Source organism: Rhipicephalus microplus, chromosome 3, assembly GCF_043290135.1.
Source record: "Rhipicephalus microplus isolate Deutch F79 chromosome 3, USDA_Rmic, whole genome shotgun sequence".
NCBI lineage: Eukaryota > Metazoa > Arthropoda > Arachnida > Ixodida > Ixodidae > Rhipicephalus > Rhipicephalus microplus.
The window spans coordinates 243,840,091-243,861,936 of NC_134702.1; the positions used below are offsets into that span (position 1 = coordinate 243,840,091).

At 43.0% G+C, this 21,846-nt stretch overlaps 2 protein-coding genes across 4 annotated transcripts in view; one reads left to right on the forward strand and one right to left on the reverse strand.

The window, feature by feature from the left end:
• LOC119162457 (uncharacterized) overlaps window positions 1–8,195 on the reverse strand; it is a 202,953-nt gene extending 194,758 nt beyond the window's left edge. For all 3 annotated transcript variants that reach the window (XM_075890871.1, XM_075890870.1, XM_075890869.1), the window contains exon 1: window positions 7,537–8,195. The gene's annotated coding sequence lies outside the window, so the exon portion shown is untranslated. The remainder of the gene's footprint in view (window positions 1–7,536) is intronic.
• The window catches only part of LOC119159849 (monocarboxylate transporter 11-like), a 103,115-nt gene that overhangs the window by 1,137 nt on the left and 80,132 nt on the right, over window positions 1–21,846 (forward strand). The gene's annotated exons all lie outside the window — the stretch shown is intronic.

The following is a 21,846-nucleotide window of genomic DNA, read 5'->3' on the forward strand; positions in this document are numbered from 1 at the left end:
ACCAATCGCTACATTGCCGTGTGCTAGAGCTTACTTGGCAAAATGTGCTCGATATCCAATCAACGAATGTTTGTTTAGGGGCTACACGTGCAAACATTTTTAAGATAAGTGATAAGCCTCTTGAGAGTCATAGTCAACAAAAATCCCGCCGATAAAGAACGACATGGAAGTGAAAAACATAGGCTCTGCACTAATTCATTCCCACCGAAATTCAGTGTTTATTGTTGAAGACTTTCTTGCTATGTTCATGCGGAACGCTGGCCAAAAAGTGTGCACGAGCCAACCAAGGAGGTGCCTTCAAGTAAAGAAAAAAAACTCAGGCAATTCGATACGTGACGAAGCAATAATTTCCCACAGCATAGCTGACAAGGCGAGTGGTATCCCAATGCGCTCGTAAAATTCTAGCTGGACAAAAAAGAAAATTCTAGGACGCTGGCAATCTGTAGAGAGCACATGAGCGACCATGCTGGTGTGCTTTTCGCAAGCGTTCTTACAGTGCGCCGGCTGTTCATACCTGTAAATTGGTATTTTATGTCAGCACATGCTCTACTAAAATTCATTATGAGGTTTTGAAAGACTAATAGGTTAATTCAGTGGAGGAAAATAATTGCGTGCCATTTTAGAGGGACGCCACAAATAAAACCAACAGATCGAGTGCGAACTGCCGACTTTGCGGTGTTCCTTTGATGTGACGCGCAATTGCATTCTTGCATTTTTCTGCTCTAGTACGTTTTATTTGATGGGTGGGCCTCTTCCGTGGCTGCTGATGATGAGAAGTCGACGCACTTACGATGAAGTAGAAACGGGGAGTAATCAGGTTCACAAGTTTGCCCCGTGGGTATCGCTGGCGCTGCAGGCACAGAATTGAAGAGGCGGGTATGCAAATTATGCGTACCCTCTGTGGTCTTCAGTGGTATTACAGTGCCCTGATGCTGGCCCTAATATGGTGGATCCGATCCCAGCCGCGGCGGTGGCATTTCGATGCAGACGAAGTTGTAGAGGCTTGTGCACTGTGCGATGTCAGTGGATGTTGAAGAACACCACATGGTCAAAGTTTCCGGAGTGCTCCACTACAGCGTTTCTCATAGTCATGTTGGTTTGGGACTTTAACCCTCTATTATTATTATTATTATTATTATTATTATTATTATTATTATTATTATTATTATTATTATTATTATTATTATTATTATTATTATTATTATTGGAAAAGCTATTTCATTTGGGTTTCATGGGGCCTTTTTATGATGTGCTCTATAATTTCCCACAAGACAGGTCACAGGTGGTCAAGGGAGGTAGGGAACTAATAAGCAATAGAAAATGCATTACAGCTGGTCTGTCACAAGGATCAGTGTTCTCACCGTTGTTATTTAATATATTTATGAAAGACTTTCCTCAGAAATTCGTAAAGCCAATCTGTATCAATATGCAGATGATACGGTGCTAATAATACGTCACATACGTTATGAAAGAGCGATTAATGCTCTTCAGAGTGCAATTCATAATGGCATGCTATGGTTTGAGAAAAACTGCTTAATTTTAAGCAAAATGAAACCAAACTGATCCATTCGGGAGTCCTCTAAAATACAAAATTTGAATATGCCAATTTTTTGTTTCACACCAAGCATTGCCATTCACGCAATGTACTGCAGTAGGAAATGTTGAGACATTAAGATATTTAAGCGTACTTTTTCACAATGGTATTTGGCAGCATCACATGACATTTATATGTTCTAAGCTGAGGAGAGCGGCTAGTCTGTTTTTAAACATAAGTAACTTGGTGCCTTTGCCAGTGAAACAAAAATGATATTTCATTCGCTAGCATATCATGCTGTGAGATATGACATCAGAGTTTTCGCATTTTGCTCAGAGAGCGCTGGGAAAACGCATAAACAGTTTGCTTCGAATATATTCTAAAAAATGTTGCTTATGGTACCAACATAGATGTTTTTCGTGACTGAGACTTTTGTGGCTTCGAGAATTCGTTTACAAAAACAGTAGTTCAAAGATACAACTGGTGTGAGGACTTTATAAAGTACCATATGTTGCGCGTTTTACTGTACCGTGGCAATCGTTTTACTGTGCCAGAATTTTCCACCAGATATGGAAAAGCGTGTAAAGTGCATATACTCCCAAAATTATCAATGAATTACTTTAAGAGTTTTTTTTTCAGCTATAAAGTTGAAAAAAACATTTTGAATAATTTACTCTCTCGGGTGTAAAATCACATGGCTATGGTCTACTTGTATGTCGCATGTGCCCTTGCTCCCTCCTCAGTTCTCTTTTTCATTTACTGCCTGTAAAAAAAGCACTGGCACTACCATGTAGTCTGTTTGTTGGCAAAAAGAAACAAAGATAGTTTCTTCAACTTTGTAGCCACTTAGAAGCGTTGTGGTGTCGCGTAGTTGGTATGACGTGACGATCCTCATAAAACGAGATCGTCTTCGTCGTCTTTTTCTTGTCATTTCATCGTCGTTTTGACCTCGCGCTATAACAATCGTCTTGTAACCACGTTCCTGTAACCGGCTCTGCCGGGCCTAGTCGCACAAGTCTTCGGAGACCCAGACAGGCCCGTTTTTTTGTATTTCTCAAGGATGTGTGCAATAAAGTATTATTATTATTATTATTATTATTATTATTATTATTATTATTATTATTATTATTATTATTATTATTATTATTATTATTATTATTATTATTATTATTATTATTATTATTATTATTATTATAAGGAACATACCGCAGCTGAAATGTTTGCATGAGGAACAAGAGGGGAGACATCTTAATGTACGCTTCCGGATTCAAATGGCATCTCAATTAATGAGACTCGGTATTACTCGTCTATCTCACTCACTTGGTCACGCCATTATCTCGGTTGTGTGGCTGCATGTGTGGCCCCTATTAAAAAGGCGAAGCAAAACGCGGCACGTATGATCCCCACGTGCCATACGCTCTTATCTCTCTATCGACTGACTTCTTTTTCCCTTCGAAACATGCATTTCATTAATTAGACCGAAATCATGGGAGGTAACGAGCTGTGCACACGCAAGAGTTGCAGAAAACTGACCCACTTTTTTCCTCATGGTTCACTTCTCTCGAGAACGCATGCAGATTAAGCGGTTCTGTCATAGAGTTAAAAACGTACAAGAGCAGCGAAAAACCAAAACACGTGCGACAGGTATTCAATCAATCAATCAATCAATCAATTTATTCAGCTTCTTTGGATACAATGTAACATCTTTAGTAGTAAGTAATACATTCGGAGGTCCCATAGTTTCAGGAACTGACGGGGGGACCTCCTAATACTAGAACATGTGTAAGTTGAATAACGTGGGCAGCATGAAAAAAGCGTGCTCTGATAGCAAAAAAAAAAATACATGTATAAAATTTACAGGAAAGCTAAAGGAGCTACATAAGAAGAGTAAAAGCAAGAAATGAACAAAAAAAAAAAAAAAAAAGACAAAAAGCAACAAAAAAACTGGCATGGTATTTAAGTCTATGACTGTAATATACGCTGGAAAATAAAAACACAGTTATAAGGGAAATCTTCATGACACAGGCGTCATGAATTCATCAAAACAAAGTGAACATAGTAAGTTTTAACACAATAGCAGCATATAAAATAGTGAATACCAAACGCTATAATAATTACGGCTACAAAACAAAAGCAAGATTAATTCATATCGGTAATAATAGCAAATATTCAGCAAATGATAGCAAAATATTCAGCAAATGATAGCAAAATATTCAGCGGTAATGGTAGCAAATCAAGCATGCGCGAAAAAAAAAAAAAAAAAAAATGGCAGATCCCTGAGTTAGTGTGCCTGCCCACATAATTTGCCGAGACAGTATTTTTTGTGAAGGCTTTGAAATGTATGTACAGAGGATGCTGATTTAATTTCGTATGGTAACGAATTCCAAATGGATATGCCTGAAAAAAGGGCTGTTAGTTTCGCGTAATTTGTTCGAGCGGCGGGAAGAAGTAGATTGTCGTTTGAAGAGAACCTCGTAATGTTAGTGTTGACAAAAAATTCATTTGAGTAAGCCGGAATGGAGGTGCCACATCTCTTTAGCCGAAAAATAAATAGAGATAGTTTTTGTTTAAGTAGTTCTGAGAGTGGCAAAATATTTAGATTTTGGTATAGCGGTTTAGAGGGGGTAAAAACATTACTGAAGGTCATTAGTCGTATAGCTTGGTTTTGCAGGCGTTGAAGGGAATCGAGGTGACAAAAGTAAGTATTAGCCCAAGATGATACACAGTAAGACAGATGGCTATGAATGAAAGAGTGATAAAGTGAACGAATAATGGGCCTTTCGAAATAATTACGTGATTTAATGATTACGTGTATGCCAAAAGAAACTTTATGCATTAGTGAATGAACATGAATATTATATTTTAGGTGCTCATCTAATGTCACACCCAGAAACCTGGCGCTGTTAGTAACGGGTATTTCATTGTCCCCCATCGTGAGCACCACGGGTGGCACTTTTGATAATGGAGAATGAAATATTACAAATGTAGTTTTAGTGGGGTTAATGTGCAGGCAGTTACGACTGCACCAATCACTTACATTTTTTAAGTCAACATTTAGATTTTGTAACAGTACGGCGATGCTTTTATGAGATGAATATATGGTTGTATCGTCCGCATATAACAAGCAGTCAGTATGGCGAAGTGTTAGGGGCAAATCGTTGATGAAGAGTAGAAAAAGCAGCGGGCCTAGAATAGATCCTTGAGGCACTCCTGTATTAGTAACCTTGGGAGAGGAAACACTACCGTCGATTTGTACAACTTGCGACCTGTTTTATAGGTAATTCTTAATAAGGCTCAAGGCTGGTCCTGTAATGCCGTAAGATGCGAGCTTGTGAAAAAGAATGGAATGATTAATAGTGTCAAAAGCTTTAGTAAGATCAACAAAGACTGCACCAAATAGTGAACCGTCATCAATGGCTAGTTTGATTTTGTCCGTGAAACTAATGAGCGCCAGTTCGGTTGAGAAACCTGGACGGAAACCAAACTGATGGGGAGAGAGCAAGTCGAATTTTTTGAAATATGACATGAGGCGTTTGTACAAAATCTTTTCGATTACTTTACTAAAAAAAGGAAGAATGCAAATAGGACGGTAATTGTTAATGCATTCACGGTCACCTTTCTTGAAGACGGGAGTTATCTTGCCGTTTTTTAGGGAGGTTGGAAATGTGCCATCCTTGAACATTTTGTTGATGATGTTAGCAAGAACAGGTGAAACATAGTCGATTATCAGCTTAACTCGTGAAGGGTGAATGGAGTCTAAACCCGCCCCGGTTGTTTTTAACGATGATATGACAGAGCGAACTTCAGCGCTAGAAGTAGGATATAAGTAAAAAGATTGCGGACAGCGCGATAAGTGGGAAAGTGATGGCCGGTGTTGATTGTTTTCAGTGTTGGCAAAATGGTCGTTAAAAGCATTGGCAATGTCAATTGGCTCAGTGAATGTGCAGGATGCAGTACTTATTTTCGTTAACCGTGCATGGGAATCGGTTTTGTTCAGAAACTTTTTAATTAGCTGCCAGTTTCGTTTAGTATCAGTTCCATTAAGCAATATGCGCGTTTGAAAATAGTCACGTTTAGCACGTTTCAAAATTGCACCAAGCGTATTCGAATATTTTTTATAGCGAATTTGTAGCACTGTGTTAAATGGTTGGTCCTTAAGCTTCTTATGCATTTTATCTTTTTTTGAAATTGAGTGCAATAATCCGTTGGTGATCCATGGGTTTCTTCGCTCTTTAAACCGCCAAGAAATAGGGACATGCGATGTGCTCTGTGTTATGCAGTTTGCTATTAGAGCAGAAAATGAGTCGTAGGCTTGCTCAGCAGATTCGTTTTGTGTGACATCAGTCCAGTCTAGTTGGTTAATCAAGGAAACAAATGTTTCTGTGTTAAACACCGCTTTCATGACTTGTTTATGATTTGTGGCACGGGGCAAGAGAGCGGATTCTATTCTGAGAAAAACAGGATAATGGTCACTAAACTGATAGTCTATTACAGCCGCAGAGGCGCTCGTTGTCAAACTGGACAAAATGTGGTCAATCAGTGTATTCGTGCCTGAAGGATCGCACCTAGTAGGAGCTGTGATTAACGATGAGAAGCCAAAACTTTGAAAAACGCGAACATAATCCGAGCATGAATGACTGTAAAGGTCAAGTATGTTAATGTTAATGTCGCCGCATATGATGACGTTTTTGTTTTCAAAAACGAGAAGGTTTAGAAGGGATTCAAGTTGCGAGCAAAAATGAACAATAGATGAAGACGGAGAGCGGTAGATTGATGCAATGATGGTGTTTCTGCCGTTCAGTGAAAAAACCGTTTGGTCAAATTCAAGCCAGACCGATTCACAGTTTAGGTTAGTAAAAGAAAGATCGTGACGACGCCTATATGACAATGACGAATCAATAAAGACCGCAGAACCACCACCACGGGCTGAATCGCGGTTGCAGTACTCAGAGGTATAGTTCGACATGCCATATAGATTACCATCGTTATTTGTTAACCATGTCTCAGAAAGGCATATGACTGAAAACGTGTGATTGATTGCTGTCAGGAAGTGTATGAGGTCATTATGATGCTTTCTGAGGCTGCGGACATTGAAATGAATCAATGATAAAGCTGGGGGTTTATTCTTGAGAAATGTTTTAGTTTGCTGATAAGACAAAACAGAGGAATCCATGGTTGTTCCAGATATCTTAGAGGCAGCCATCTACTGAAAGACAGATAGATGGCCTGCCTCACGTATACGAAAGACGCGGCTGTCATCACTTTTTCTGGCCTTTATTACGCAGGAATCTGTCCATAGATGCTTCCAATTTTTCGCCTTTTTTAGTTCCAAAGCCTGAGCAAACAATCTCTTGTTTTCTGGGGTTAGGTGATCGTTAACAAACACCGGTTTTTCCGTCTCTTTACGAAAGCCAATGACACCCGTCGTGATTCGTGCTTTCCGTGCTTTGGAAGCAAAGTCTGCTTTCTTTGTCCTGGAGCAAAATCTCGCTATAATGTTCGATCCATTTTTCGCCGGGACACGGTGGACGACATCGATGTCTGTCGGCTCAACGGGGCACCCAACTTTCTCACCAATTGCCTGCATTATAGCAAGGCAGTTTTCACCTTTCGTGTCAGGGATACCCTTTATCTCAACATTGTTTAAGCGTGAGTATTGCTCCAAGGCAGCCAGACGATTACATAGTTGTTTACTCTCGTCCCTGAGTTCTTTGTTTTCTTTGGACAATTCTTCATTTCTGCTCTTAACGGACTCGTAGAGTTGGCTATGCACTTGCAAGCTATTCTTCATTTCTGCAAGGTCAGCACGAAGTAGCTCAATTTGCCTCGAAAGCTCGGCCGTGGTTGGCATGATGCAATGCTTAGAACACTAATAATCATCAGCAATAGTAGAAAACACTAAAAAAGAGTATAATAAAGACAACGCTAAAAACTACAAAAACTGCTGGCAGCAGTGGGAGCGGCAAGGAGTTCCAAGACAAAACAATAAGTAAGGAACCAACCTGTATCGCGCAGAAGCAGGGAATTAGAGCGCCGTCCTCTAGCCGCAACCACTGCTGCCAAAGTGACGAGCCAGGACTAGAGGGAATCCTTATGTAGGGTCCAAGGCGCCTATGGGTGGCAGGCCAAGCTGTCCAGTGACGTCTTTTCCGTCGGTGGTGAGGGTAACCAAGCGCAGATGACGCAGGTTTCCCAGACACGTGTAGTGACCGTGCAGTTGCGATCAGCAGGCAGCTGAATGAACGTTATCGACCGGCGGATAGGTGATCGTCCTTGAAACGAGCTGGCTGTCACCAACCTGTATCGCGCAGAAGCAGGGAATTAGAGCGCCGTCCTCTAGCCGCAACCACTGCTGCCAAAGTGACGAGCCAGGACTAGAGGGAATCCTTATGTAGGGTCCAAGGCGCCTATGGGTGGCAGGCCAAGCTGTCCAGTGACGTCTTTTCCGTCGGTGGTGAGGGTAACCAAGCGCAGATGACGCAGGTTTCCCAGACACGTGTAGTGACCGTGCAGTTGCGATCAGCAGGCAGCTGAATGAACGTTATCGACCGGCGGATAGGTGATCGTCCTTGAAACGAGCTGGCTGTCACCAACCTGTATCGCGCAGAAGCAGGGAATTAGAGCGCCGTCCTCTAGCCGCAACCACTGCTTCAAAAGACGGAGTGTGTAATGATGCGGTGATGTGCAGTCTAGACGCGACTGTTCCGGGTCGTTCCCGTGCTTGCGCCACAGGGGCGCACGTGAGGCCACGTACGTGTTTGGGAAAGGGTGCGAGAGATCTCAAGGATAGAGCTCAGGGCCAGTCGCCTCGGCGCCGATGACGCGAGCGGTGGTCACGCAGCTCTCGTGCTAGGTCATTGTCTTTGCTTCTGGGGTCGTGCTCGTACAATGCGTGCTTTTTGAAAACATACTTCTCATGTGGCTGCCGTCACAGGTTGGAACGCGAGAAGTATGTTTGTAACGAGCGCTACACTTTATCGTCACGGGAACGTTAATGAAAGAGAAACCTGTTGCACAACTGACAGAAATATGTTGTGAGCTAGATGACGTGATAAAGATATATGTGCTGTTTTACGTCCTGAAGCCACGATATCATAACCCAGAGTCTCCATGGTAGAGGGGTCCTGCGATTTTGATCATCTGGTGTTCTCTAACCCTTGCGGTCATCACACATCACACGAGCCTCTATTTTTTTCGCTTCCAGCGAAGTGCCAGCGTGGCGGCCACGGTCAAACCCGCGACCATTGATTCAGTGGCCGAGCACCATAACCACTGATCCACAGTGGCCGAGGGCTAAAATGCGTGCACCCTTCTCATGCTGCTTATGAATGCGCTCAATGGAGTGGCTGTCACGATATCATTAATAAACTTTTTCTTATAGGCGAATCAGTTTTGTAGAACAAAACTGGCTACTCTATAAGGAAAAGTTTTAAACTACAGAGTTATTACTCAATAACGCATACTCTGATGAAGGATATCAAACCAGTCAAGAGTGACATCTATCATGAGTGACATCAAATTATGACATCAAATTATGAAAAGATTTAAAATCTGGCCTGGTTTTTATAAAAAGGCTCTCATCGTAGGGGTAAAAGTGCACTGCTATTTCATGCAAATGTTCTTGAGGCATGGTGTTTTACACGTCACACATAAATATTATTGCACATCTTATGGCTTATCGCGTGCAGTAATCGGAATAATGTTGAAATCATTGTCATCTTCGCAATTCATGCCAACTGAAATGTAACCGTTCTCTTCGACATTTACTTTTCACATCGCAATATGCGTGTCAGATTAATTACCTCTACGTAATTAGCAAGTGCTGCTATGTTCATGGATACAAGAGTAAACCCAATTGAATATGTCACAAGAACAAAGTTGGCATAGGCCGAATTGGTTCTTCGCTTCAATATTTTTGCCTGCTTTGCTGAAATTTTCATTGTATTTCGATCTATTAAGACACCCACAAGTCGAGTGAATTTACTCACACACAGTGCGTACGGCGAGTACTTCGAGAGCGTCTTAGTTAGAGAGAACTTGAGTCATATAACTATGTAGGTAATTATATATGATAACTAAGTGTGGTACGCTACAACAGCAAGTCACGTGTGACGTTGCTAGCGGTGGCCACCCACCGTACCAATATAACGGCACACAGTCGGGATACCACTGTATGGTTTCAAGGACAAGGTGCTACTGTATACAAATTTGTTTTCCAGATGTGAGCTGTATGTTGGTGTCATTTGTTCTATTTTTTACCGTGACGGCGTTAGAAAGCTCAGTTTGCAGAATTCACGGCATCGTCATGGATGTGATTGGCTGTGAGAGAAGACTCACCATCATATCAGTTACTGAAAAATTGAGAATCATGCATATTAAATAAATAAAAATTTCCTAGTCTTAGTGAGGACCGAACTTGCGCCGTTTGCGCGGAAATGACGTTGTCTACCTAGAAGCGACACTACTTTCTTTTAGCGATGGTCTTTGACAATGTTCAAGCGACACATTTGACCAAGAACGCATACCTTCTTGGATAACACACAGGAGACTTTATCGGTCCCACTTGGATTGAATTAGTCCGCCTAAAATTCATTCGAGACTGCCAGAAACTCTATTTCCGACTGTCGTTTGGGTGCACACTGCTCCAATTTCGTGTTTTCAAAAAAGGCCGACATACTTTGCCTGAAGTAAATACGCGGTGTCTTAGCACAAAAGCAGCCAGCCACCCTACAATATGATCAACTGTCGAGCTTGTTGGGTAGACAGTCTTCTTGGGAGAGCGCGAACTGGATTAGGAAACGAACACATGACAGTTTGGGCGAAGGTCATCCTATAGCCCTGAATATACATCGGAGGCCGCTCAGCAATATTAGATGAAGTGGGACTTTATTTAAAGGGAAATCTTTATTCTTTGCAGAGTGCACCAGAAATATACCCCTTCCCAGCAGTGTAGGAAAACGTGATCTATGGTTTCCGGCTTATTGCAGATCAGCCCGTGTCAACTCCATGTTGCTGAACAACCACTTTTCTCTATGAAAGCCTTTACCGATAGCGTGAAATTTTGTAACATGAAAAGTGAGTCAGTGAGCAAAAACTTTATTATTAATCCAGCATAAAGGGGGAAGAGGTAGGGGAATTGAAGGAAGACTCTATCGTGTTCGGACATCCCGGGGTATCATTCTATACTTGCGTCAAACCCATGGGGGTGCCGCTTTCAGCCGCTGACGTTTCAGCATGCCAAGCAGGTGCTGGACTACGTCTCTTTGGTCGTCTGGCTCTTGTCTTATGATTTTGCTGCTGATATAGTTGTCATTGCTTCTTGGTAACCCAGTGGTATTGCACAGCCCCAGAGGAGACGTATCTGTGTAGCCCGCACCTTCTTGTTGAGTTGGCATATATCTGTGGAGTATACCTCCGGGCAGATGAGCTTTGCCCAGACGGGGCTCCATATGGCTTGTACTTTCAACTGCCATAGTGTGGCTGCTTCGCTGCGTGCTAGGTCTTAGGGAGGTGGTGGGTAGAGGCGTCCGCTCATTCTTTACCACTGCAGAACGTCACCGCAGGTTGTATGAAATACTCTTCGTCGTCCGCATCAGGTCGTTCTGGTTCTGAGGAATGTGTTGACGAAGACCCACGGTTAGTTAGCGCACGTGCCTCCGTATCTGCCTCCTGGTAGTGGTTCGGGCACGCGTTCAGCTCCCCAGATTGTGCAGACAATCATTTGGCGGTAACGTTGGTTAACAGTCTTGATATCGTTGAACGTACTCTTGCGGGGAAAAGAAAAGTTTTTACACCCATAAGCACCTGGATGTTTCCACGCTGAGTAGGACGACGAAGTTCTCACGCTTCGGCTGGTATTCTTTTTAGTGCTGAAGTTTCATGTATTCTGTGCTTATCTGTGCATCAAGAACAGCCAGCGCCGTCTCTACTGGCGCTCAAGACTTCTGCTTTGCTGGGATTCCTTTCAAGTGTGCTATGAAAGGCAAGGCGGTGGAAGCGTCTTGTAGCAGGCACCGACCTGCCGCTGCAAGGAAGCGCCTCAGCTTTTCAGTGGCGTCGGGAGCTCCCGATTCCGAGTCGAATGCTACATCAGATGACTCAGAAGCGTTCATACATGCTAATTATCGTCGTCCAAGATGGAAGTCTTTGACATCGTCTCCAAGTGAGGACACTGTCTTATACAACAACATCGAGAACACGACTGTAGCCTACGTGCCTGTTGACGTGACGGTAAGCCTTAATGCATCTCCAAGCAGAAGCTACATGACTTTTTCTTGAAGTTGACCTCTGGTCTTGTTGAAGAGGTTTGTGAGCCCGCAGAAGAAGATCATAGCTGTTGACACAACAGATCACCAGACGATGCAAACTGTACTTGGTCTATCGCATCTCTTTGGTGTCAACACGCGATCTTTTTTACCCGAGGGCACGAATGTAACAGCTCGTGTTATATTGTCACAATGCAGAAACAGCAGCAGTCGAATACAGGAAACTCACTCTAATTGTACCAGAATACTGGCAAACTGATTTTGTTTGTTTATTTGTTTGTATCCTCTAATCAATGGCTCGTACCCACTTTGGGGGATTGGCCAAGAAAACATATAGTCTCATATGGGCGATAACTGCATTATTGCTTACAACGAAAAAAAAAGGGGGGGGGGGAGTTGTATAGTGAAGACAGTATGTTAAAGAAAAGAAAGAAACCAAATATTTAGATAGTGAGAAAAAAATAATCAACAACAAAGGCAAACTGATCGGGAGAGAACCTCGTCTTCTTCTCTCGCTGCGCGTGTTCTTCGTTGTTCTCTTGGTGGTGCATATTCAATGTGGCAATATCTGATGTCGACTTCAAGCTTCAAGATGTTTTGAAGAGCCTTATCATTTGCACACCTCCGTGCAAAATCATCAGCGTCCGCAGACCAGGCTCGTCAAAGTGTGTAAAAATTGTTTTCGAATGTGAAAAGCTTCCTCTTCACATATCGGCTAGTTTAGTGCAATACCCAGTTCAACCTTTCGTATCAATGCCCTTGTGGTGTCGTAAATGCCTGAAGCTGGGACGTGTTCAGAGTTTCTGCACAAGTGTTTTGGTTTGTGCCAAATGTGGCGGAAAGCACAACGTAAAATTTTGTGACAGCTCGACATCTCGGTGCCCTAAATGTAACGGTGAAAACTTGGCAACCGACAAAGAATGTCCCACCCTGAAGAAAGAATTCAAGGTTCTGACAAAAAATAGCCAAAGGTAAAGCATCGGGAGAGAAGACTCTCAACCGCAGTACGCGTCTACCCGTTGTAGAAGGCAAAACTAATGTACCTACAATTTCGAAGTATAGTACTAAAAAGGAAGGAGCCACGGGAGCGGCCGCGTCAGCAGCACGTGTAAGTGAGCTCTGCACATATCTGCCTATAACTTTAGCAATCTTGGTTCTAGGAGGGTCAGAGTGGTGTCTATTTGCTCGTGAAGATACAAGGAGTTCAACTGCTACAGATACTGCTATTACAAACGAAAATTTTAAATTTTAGGAGCGGAAAACAGTGTGAATCTGTGAAAACAACAGTCAGACCACGTGTTTTTTACGATCGCTCGTAGCTTCGTTATTATTCTACCGGGAAACTTCTTACTCACAAAGTTGACAGTCCTTGGGGTAGAACTGACGCTACTGAAGTTTGATCAGGCTAGGTTCAATAGTTCCAGAGTTATTCCGCAATCACAATTAAGCCTAATCACTAAAAAGATTAAATTGGGAAAATCACCTCGCAAACGCATTTAAATTTTGTCCGCTTAATATAATAATAAACCGCACCCCATAGGCTACCAGGAGGCCCAATTCTGTACACCCTAGGCTCTTAATTAAGGTGGTAATCAGCAAAAAGCTCATTTCATTAAAACAAATTTTCAAAAGGAGCTACAAACGCCACCGAAAAATAGCTCATATCTTCTTTTAGAACACGACAGTCTGGTTTTTCCGTGTAAAAATAATTTTGATAGCTTAAGGTAACCGGAAGATAGAGTTAAAAAGAATATAACAAAAACCGCTAATAAACGTGTGGCGCCCGCGTCTTCCCTCGCTCAGAGCAGGAGGGTGGCTCACTGCTCGGGAGAAAGGTACGCCCGTCAGATCAAAGTCTTGAACCACGTGTTTTTTTTTCCCCTTACGATCACTTTTAACTTTGCTAATAACTTACCGGAAAACTTCTAACTCATACAGTGCAAAGCCCTAATTGTAGACCTGTCGCCGCTCAGGTTTCATCAGGACAGGAGTAATAGTACCGGAACTATTTTGTGACCAAAATTAATCCTATACACTAAAAAGGATTAATTTGGTAGCATCACCCCACAAACGAATTTAAATTTTGTCCGCTTAATATATCAATAAACAGCACCCCATAGGCTAATCGCAGGCCCAACTCCGTACTCTCTAGACCCTTAATTAAGGGGGTAATCAGCAGAAATCTCATTTCATAAAACATTTTTATAAAAACAACCATGCCCCGCCGCGGTGGTCTAGTGGCTAGGGTACTCGGCGGCTGACCCGCAGGTCGCGGGTTCGATTCCTGGCTGCGGCGGCTGCATTTTCGATGGAGGCGGAAATGTTGTAGGCCCATGTACTCAGATTTGGGTGCACGTTAAAGAACCCCAGGTGGTCAAAATTTCCGGAGCCCTCCACTACGGCGTCTCTCATAATCATATGTTGGTTTTGGGACGTTAAACCCCACAAATCAATAAATTAAAAACAACCACAAACTTGACTGATACACCACTGAAACCTACATTAAGAACATAACAATCCGGGTGCGGCGATGGCATAGTGGTTAGAGCATCCGCCTCGCATGCAAGAGGTCCGTGGTTCAAATCCCGGTGCCGCGCAGTTCCCAACCAGAAAAAAAAATCCGCGTGTTGATGGAACTGCATTAAGAGGCCTGAGGTGTGGCCTCACCGGTAACCGCCGCCGGGAACGCACTCCCTCACCAGAGGATTGGCCACCCTGGTGCAGTATCTGGCCACTACCTCCCACATGCATACGTCAAATAACTCACGGCCCTCAGTTCCCAGCAGCTGCGAAGCAACTGACCATGGCGGCGGTCAGATCTGCAATGCAGCAGAGGGTGCTAAGAATCTCTGGACTACAGGCCGCCTTTGGAACCTGAACTTGGCAACGTTTAACGCTAGAACCTTATCTAGTGAGGGAAGTCTAGCTGTACTATTCGAGGAGCTAGAGGGTGTTAAATGGGATATAATAGGGCGCAGTGAGGTTAGGAGGGCAGATGAGGCCTATACGGTGCTACATAATGGGCACATCTTTTGCTATCGGGGCTTGGCTGACAGAAAAGAACTGGGAGTGGGGTTCCTAATTCACAGAAACATAGCTGGAAGCATAGAGGAATACTATAGCATTAATGAAAGAGTGGTAGGTATTGTAATTAAACTGAATAAAAGATACAAGATGAAGGTTGTACAGGCTTACGCGCCTACATCCAGCCATGATGACGCTTCAGTTGAAAGCTTCTATGAAGACGTGGAATCGGCAATGAGTAAGGTAAAAACACAGTATACTATAGTGATGGGCGACTTTAATGCAAAGGTAGGGAAGAAGCAGGCTGGAGACCAGGCAGTAGGAGATTATGGCATCGGCACTAGAAACACCAGAGGAGAGCTACTAGTAGAATTCGCAGAACGCAATAATTTGCGAATTTTGAATACTTTCTACCGAAAACGAGAAAACCGCAAGTGGACATGGAGGAGTCCTAATGGCGAAAATAAGAACGAAATAGACTTTGTAATGACTGCACACCCAGGAATCGTGCAGGATGTGGAAGTGGTTGGCAAGGTACGATGCAGTGACCATGGAATGGTACGGTCTCGAATTCGCCTAGACTTGAAGAAGGAACGAGAGAAACTGATACGCAAGAAGCCAATCAATGAGCTATCACTGAGAGGGAAAGTACAGGAATTCAGAGTGTCGCTGCAGAATAGGTACTCGGCTCTTAGTGAGGAAACCAACCTTATCGTAGATACAATGAATGATAATCTAACGAGTATTATTACGGAGTGTGCAGTGGAAGTTGGAGGCAGGGTAGTTAAACAGAACACTGGCAAGCTTTCCCAGGAAACGAAGAACCTAATTAAGAAGCGTCAAAACATGAAAGTGTCAAGTACAACAGACAAAATAGAACTGGCAGAGCTTTCAAAGTTGATTAATAGGCGTAAAGTATGCGATGTAAGAAGGTATAACATGGAGAGAATTGAACACGCTCTGAAAAACGGAGGAAGCGTCAAAGCAGTGAAGAGGAAACTTGGGATAGGCAAAAGTCAGATGTATGCACTAAGGGACAAAGAAAGCAAAATAACTACCAATATGGATACGATAGTTAAAATAGCGGAGGAGTTTTACAGAGATCTGTACAGTAGCCGAGACAACCACGACCTTAATACTATAGGAACTAGCAGTAACCCAGATGACACCCCACCAGTAATGATAGAAGTCAGAAAAGCTTTGGAGAGCATGCAAAGAGGCAAAGCTGCTGATGAGGATCAGGTAACATCAGATCTGCTGAAAGATGGAGGACAGATTGTGTTAGAAAAACTAGCCACCCTGTTTACGAGGTGTCTCCTGACGGGCAGGGTACCAGAGTCTTGGAAGAACGCTAACATCATCTTAATACATAAGAATGGAGATGACAAGGACTTGAAGAATTACAGGCCGATCAGCTTGCTCTCTGTAGTATACAAGCTATTTACAAAGGTAATTGCTAACAGAGTAAAGAAAACATTAGAATTCAATCAACCAAAGGAACAAGCGGCATTTCGAACAGGCTACTCAACAATTGACCACATTCATACTATCAATCAGGTAATAGAGAAATGCTCAGAGTATAACCAACCTCTATACATAGCCTTCATAGATTACGAGAAGGCGTTTGATTCAGTAGAAATATCAGCCGTCATGCAGACACTGCGGAATCAGGGCGTAGATGAAGTATATATAAACATTCTGGAAGAAATCTACAGGGGATCAACTGCTACCATAGTGCTTCATAAAGAAAGCAACAGAATACCAATCAAGAAGGGTGTAAGGCATTGGGGCACAATCTCCCAATGCTATTTACTGCATGCTTACAGGACGTTTTCAGAAGCCTAGAATGGGAACAGTTAGGGATAAAAGTTAATGGAGAGTACCTTAGTAACCTGCGCTTCGCCGATGACATTGCATTGCTGAGTAACCCAGGGGACGAATTGCAACTCATGATTACAGAGTTAGACAAGGAGAGCAGAAAGGTGGGTCTTAAATTGAATCTGCAGAAAACGAAAGTAATGTACTACAACCTCGGAAAAGAGCAGCGCTTCGAGATAGGTAATAGTGCACTTCAAGTTGTAAAAGACTATGTCTCCTTAGGGCAGGTAATTACTGCGGACCCTAACCACGAGATTGAAGTAACTAGAAGAATAAGAATGGGGTGGAGCACATTCGGCAAGCACTCTCAAAATATGACGGGTAGATTGCCACTATCCCTCAAGAGGAAGGTATATAACAGCTGTATCCTGCCGGTACTTAGCTACGGAGCAGAAACCTGGAGACTTACAAAGAGGGTTCGGCTTAAACTGAGGACGACGCAGCGAGCAAGGGAAGAAAAATGGTAGGTGTAACCTTATGAGACAAGAAGAGAGCAGAGTGGATTAGGGGACAAACGGGGGTTAAGGATATCATAGTTGAAATAAAGAAGAGAAAATGGAAATGGACCGGGCATGTAGCCCGTGGACAGAATAACCGCTGGTCATTAAGGGTAACTAACTGGATTCCCAGAGAAAGGAAGCGGGTTAGGGGGAGACAGAAGGTTAGGTGGGCAGACGAGATTAAGAAGTTTGCGGGTATAAATTGGCAGCAGCAAGCACAGGACCGGGTTAACTGGCGGAATATGGGAGAGGCCTTTGTCCTGCAGGGGACGTAGTCAGGCTGATGATGATGATGATGATGATGATGATGATGATGGTGATGATGATGATGATGATGATGATGAGTACTAAAAAAAACGTACGTCACAGGCAAGAACAGAAGCGGAGCTTCTCTCTCTCAGCAACATCGTGGCCGGAGCTTCCACGGAAAATGTCCCAGGCAGTCTCTGTAAAGATCGCTTCTCGCAAAGCGTCGAAACCAGCTTCTACTAAGGTCCCGCCTACAATGTAAAACATTGCAAACAAAGCGGACTCTATCGGATACAATGCCCAGCTCATCACCCTACTTAAGATGCTGATTAATGTCATTAGATCACTGATTGCCGCTCGCCAGACACCAGCAGCACTAGCCGCTGAACAACTTTTAGAGGCGCTCGTCCCAGTTCTCAACGAGCTTCACTAAAAAACAGTATGAACAGCCGAAAGCCCCACCCCTTCGTGCTGCAGTGGAATGTCAGATAATTACGTTTATGAACATTTTTCATGTGATTATTTATTCTTTCTGCGTGTGCGTGTACCCCCCCCCTTCTTTTTCCTTAAAACTTTCTTATTCTATCTCCTTCTTTCTTTTCTTACTTCCTCTATGCCTCCCCTTTCCGAAGGAGCAGGCAGGCTTTGTGCCCCTATAGGTGGCAGTTGTGAGCCTGTTTCCTCCCTATTTCCTCTGTCTTCGTGTTTTTTATGTACTCGAACCCAAATAATAAATAAATAAACAAATAAATCTGTCCTGTCGTTCCACTTCATTTGGCTTGGTAAAAGTAAAATGAAGATCACATGCAATTTTATGGAATTTTTTTTCTCCTAACACTAAAGGAGGCACTCAATAAAATACAGAACCAATAAAAAATGAACTCTATCTGCTACTTCTTTCATGCAGCCGCACAGCCAAAATATGTTCAATGCTCTCTTTTCTAATGTGATGTGTGTTGAAAGTTAATATTTTAATAACAATGTCTCTCTTTGCTACGAGAGTGCCATTTTAGTTTCTTGAATTTTTTTTTTCATTTTGATATATATGACTATATAGTTTTGTCTCGTATTTCCAGGTGAATAGTATTTTCTCCTGGGTTTAGACTCGTAACTAATAGCTCAGTGTCTGTTTTACTAATATTGTTGGTGTGACAAACACTTTGTGTTTAAAAATGGTTAACGCCAGACGGCAATTCTACCGTGAGCAAATTAAAACAGCACATATTATTGTAGCGCATGGACGTAGCGAAATGAGGAAGCCCCTGACATTTTTCAAGCTTGCTTGTCTACATATATATACACACACTCATATAAGCGCACACACAAACCTAGATGAGGTATACTTCAGCCCACCCCTTCCCCATAAAAAAATTTGGCTGGGCCCGTATACTCCCCATTATGAAATTCTTCAAATCGCAGGGTCCTCAAACCGGAAGGTGCAAGAAACCCAGTCAACGGCTCCCTCAGCTGGCTCCAGATCCACCCACCCTCTTACTACGAACAATTGACTCCAACACTTGACCCCTTCCACGATCCTCGCTGTCATCATATTGCATGAGAGCAGACAAAAAAGTATACAACAAACAAAAGTCACCGTATGAGTTCTGCCCGTGACCTCATTAATCTCTTCGAATCGGCGCGTATCTTGGCTACAGCTGCGATGCGTACGTCATTTCAGTTCTCAGAAAAATGGTTCGTTCAATGGTTACGAATGCATAAAAAAGAAAATGGGGAAGAGAAATCACTACGTTTCACTGTGTTCAAATATTCGGTAATTTCGCTCCGTTTCCTAAATTACTAATTAAACTGTCTAAAAGGAAGAGGCATTCCGTGAAGAAAAAAAAAACGCCAGGCCTGCGCGGAACGCGAAGCACAGTCACAGCGAAAGCGGGAAGAGTGATCATTCGGAGCCTTTCTAAACACTCTTAGGGTAGCTGCTACAAGCACACTTGCTGGGTACCCACTACGCCATAATTAATCACACTTTCTGTAATAGATTGGTATTCACAAGACTATGTTAATTTTGTCATTCATAGGAGAAGCATGGTATCCGCAACACACTTGCAACAAATTTTGTGCAATTTTTATGCAGTGGCTGACGACAATAAAGAATTAGGCCTGAAGTGGAATCGCGCCCTTGCTGTGTACCCACTACGACATAATTACATAAGTGATCAAGAACAAGCTTTCGTAGCGGGTTGGAGCATTGGACGACCTACTCGTTGCACAATTCGCCTTACCTGGTTGTTGCTTTGCTGTTTTAAAACACTATTACTGATATTAACGCAGCTCTTTTTCCAACCCCAAGCCTTCCTAAGGGCAGTTTGTAAGAGAGTCCCAAGCTCCGGCCTGGTTCAGTGGTAGATTACTCGGCTGTCACGCAGAGTACCGGGTACGAATCCCACTGTGTTCTTGGTGTTGATTGTTTGCAAATATTTTTTTCACTCTTTGTGATGGTGGTTACGGATACCGGCGGCGGACAACAACGGCATCACACGTGACCCTTTTTGTGATCCTATAACAGGTTTCGCTGTAAAAGTCACCGATGATTACGACACTGCGTGATGCAAATTCTAAGCGCAGCTTGATCTTCGCGCAAGGCCAACTCTGCCTGAAGGCCTCGGTTTGTGCAAGACATCGACTACGCCATAACTCCCAATTTTCGTGAAGTAGTAGTAAACAACTTTATTAGCAGAACAGCGCCCATTATGTCACTCGTTGCGCAAGTAGCCCTCTCTGATGACTAGTTGTTTTTGTTCTCTACTGTCACGCTATAATACATATGTGGACGTGTTTGCTGAGCCGAGATGTAGCCTTTGCCACCTTCTTTTTCATTTAATGGCCGAGCCTTTACGGCGTTTTTTCACACATTTGTTTCTGGCACCGGCCTGCTTCTGCATTTATCTGGCTTTCGCGCATGGCTGTACATCGTGCTGATGCGAATGCTACTTTCGGCAGTCACTAACTTATTTTCTAGAATACTAAGAAACAATGCAAACGGATACGGCGGATGAGGTAGCATTCATAGAATGTCCGTCGTACATGGGATAATTGTAAAAAGTTTGTATTTTTGAAGATTGAAGCATTACAATAAAGAAACAAAAAGCAGCCTGGATTTGTGGTACAATAGTCAACTGTCCGGCCGAGGGCCCTAGAAGTTTAATGCCCATTCGCATCTAGATATTTCTTTGGTATTTTAATGTTGATGACGGTCCCTTTCTCGCGTTTATCGGTTAGGCCACCAACGTTGATGGCAATGGTGAAGGTGACGCCACTCAATGCACGAACACGTGCCTAAAAGCTTCGCTCTAACAAAATAATGCTGTAGAAGTTTTGCCTTGGAGTAAACTAGTCCGCTTGTCGAAACATCGGCTTCAAGGCGCACACCCTGTTTACGAATTTAATTGCGATAGCTATAATACGGACACTCTCGGTTGATTTCTGCTGCCGCCGTCATGCCTAGAATGAATGAATGAATATATATATATACATGTGTGTGTGTGTGTGTGTGTGTGTGTGTGTGTGTGTGTGTGTGTGTGTGTGTGTGTGTGTGTGTGTGTGTGTGTGTGTGTGTGTGTGTGTGTGTGTGTGTGTGTGTGTGTGTGTGTGTGTGTGTGTGTGTGTGTGTGTGTGTGCAAAATACCCAAACATTATTAAGTCTGATGATTAGATTTGATTCGAACCAACAACCTTTTGCTCCTCAGCGGGCTGCATTAACCAACTATTCCTCACCGCTCGTACTGTCAACTTCACCAACGGCGACGTATACATATCCTACATTTACTACTGACTTACTCTCAATAGACATAAAAGAAACAGTCTTCAACAAATCGTGTACATTGATTGGACAAGTCATACACACTTTCTCAAAACACTGACGTGTCTATTGGTTGAACAATGGAGGGGTGGGTTCACTGAAGCACAGAAGAATGGCTAGTTGGGTAACTTGGTACTGATCCACAAGTGTACTGCGCAGAAAACAGGCGGGAACACGAAGAAGAGAAAAAGGAAAGACAAGCGCAGACTATCAACTGAAGCTTCATTGCAAGACCTAGGCAATATATACAGAAAAGAATAAAAAGCAGGAGAGGGCAAATGTAGCCCAGGTTTTGTTGATTTGGTCCCTCGTGCCTTTCTCTTCTCTCCCTTACTGCAAGCACTTTTGGCGCCTATTTATCTATCTATCTATCTGTCTGTCTATCTATCTATCTATCTATCTATCTATCTATCTATCTATCCGCTTAGTTCGAGACGCTCTCGTGTTCAGCCCCTTAGCTTGGTGGGAACCAAAATTCGTGTGGGAGGGATCTTGGTTTCATCAATATGATCCACTGGTCACGACATTAATTATGTCACCATCCGCTTGCGTACGTCATCAAACAGTCCCAAGCAGACA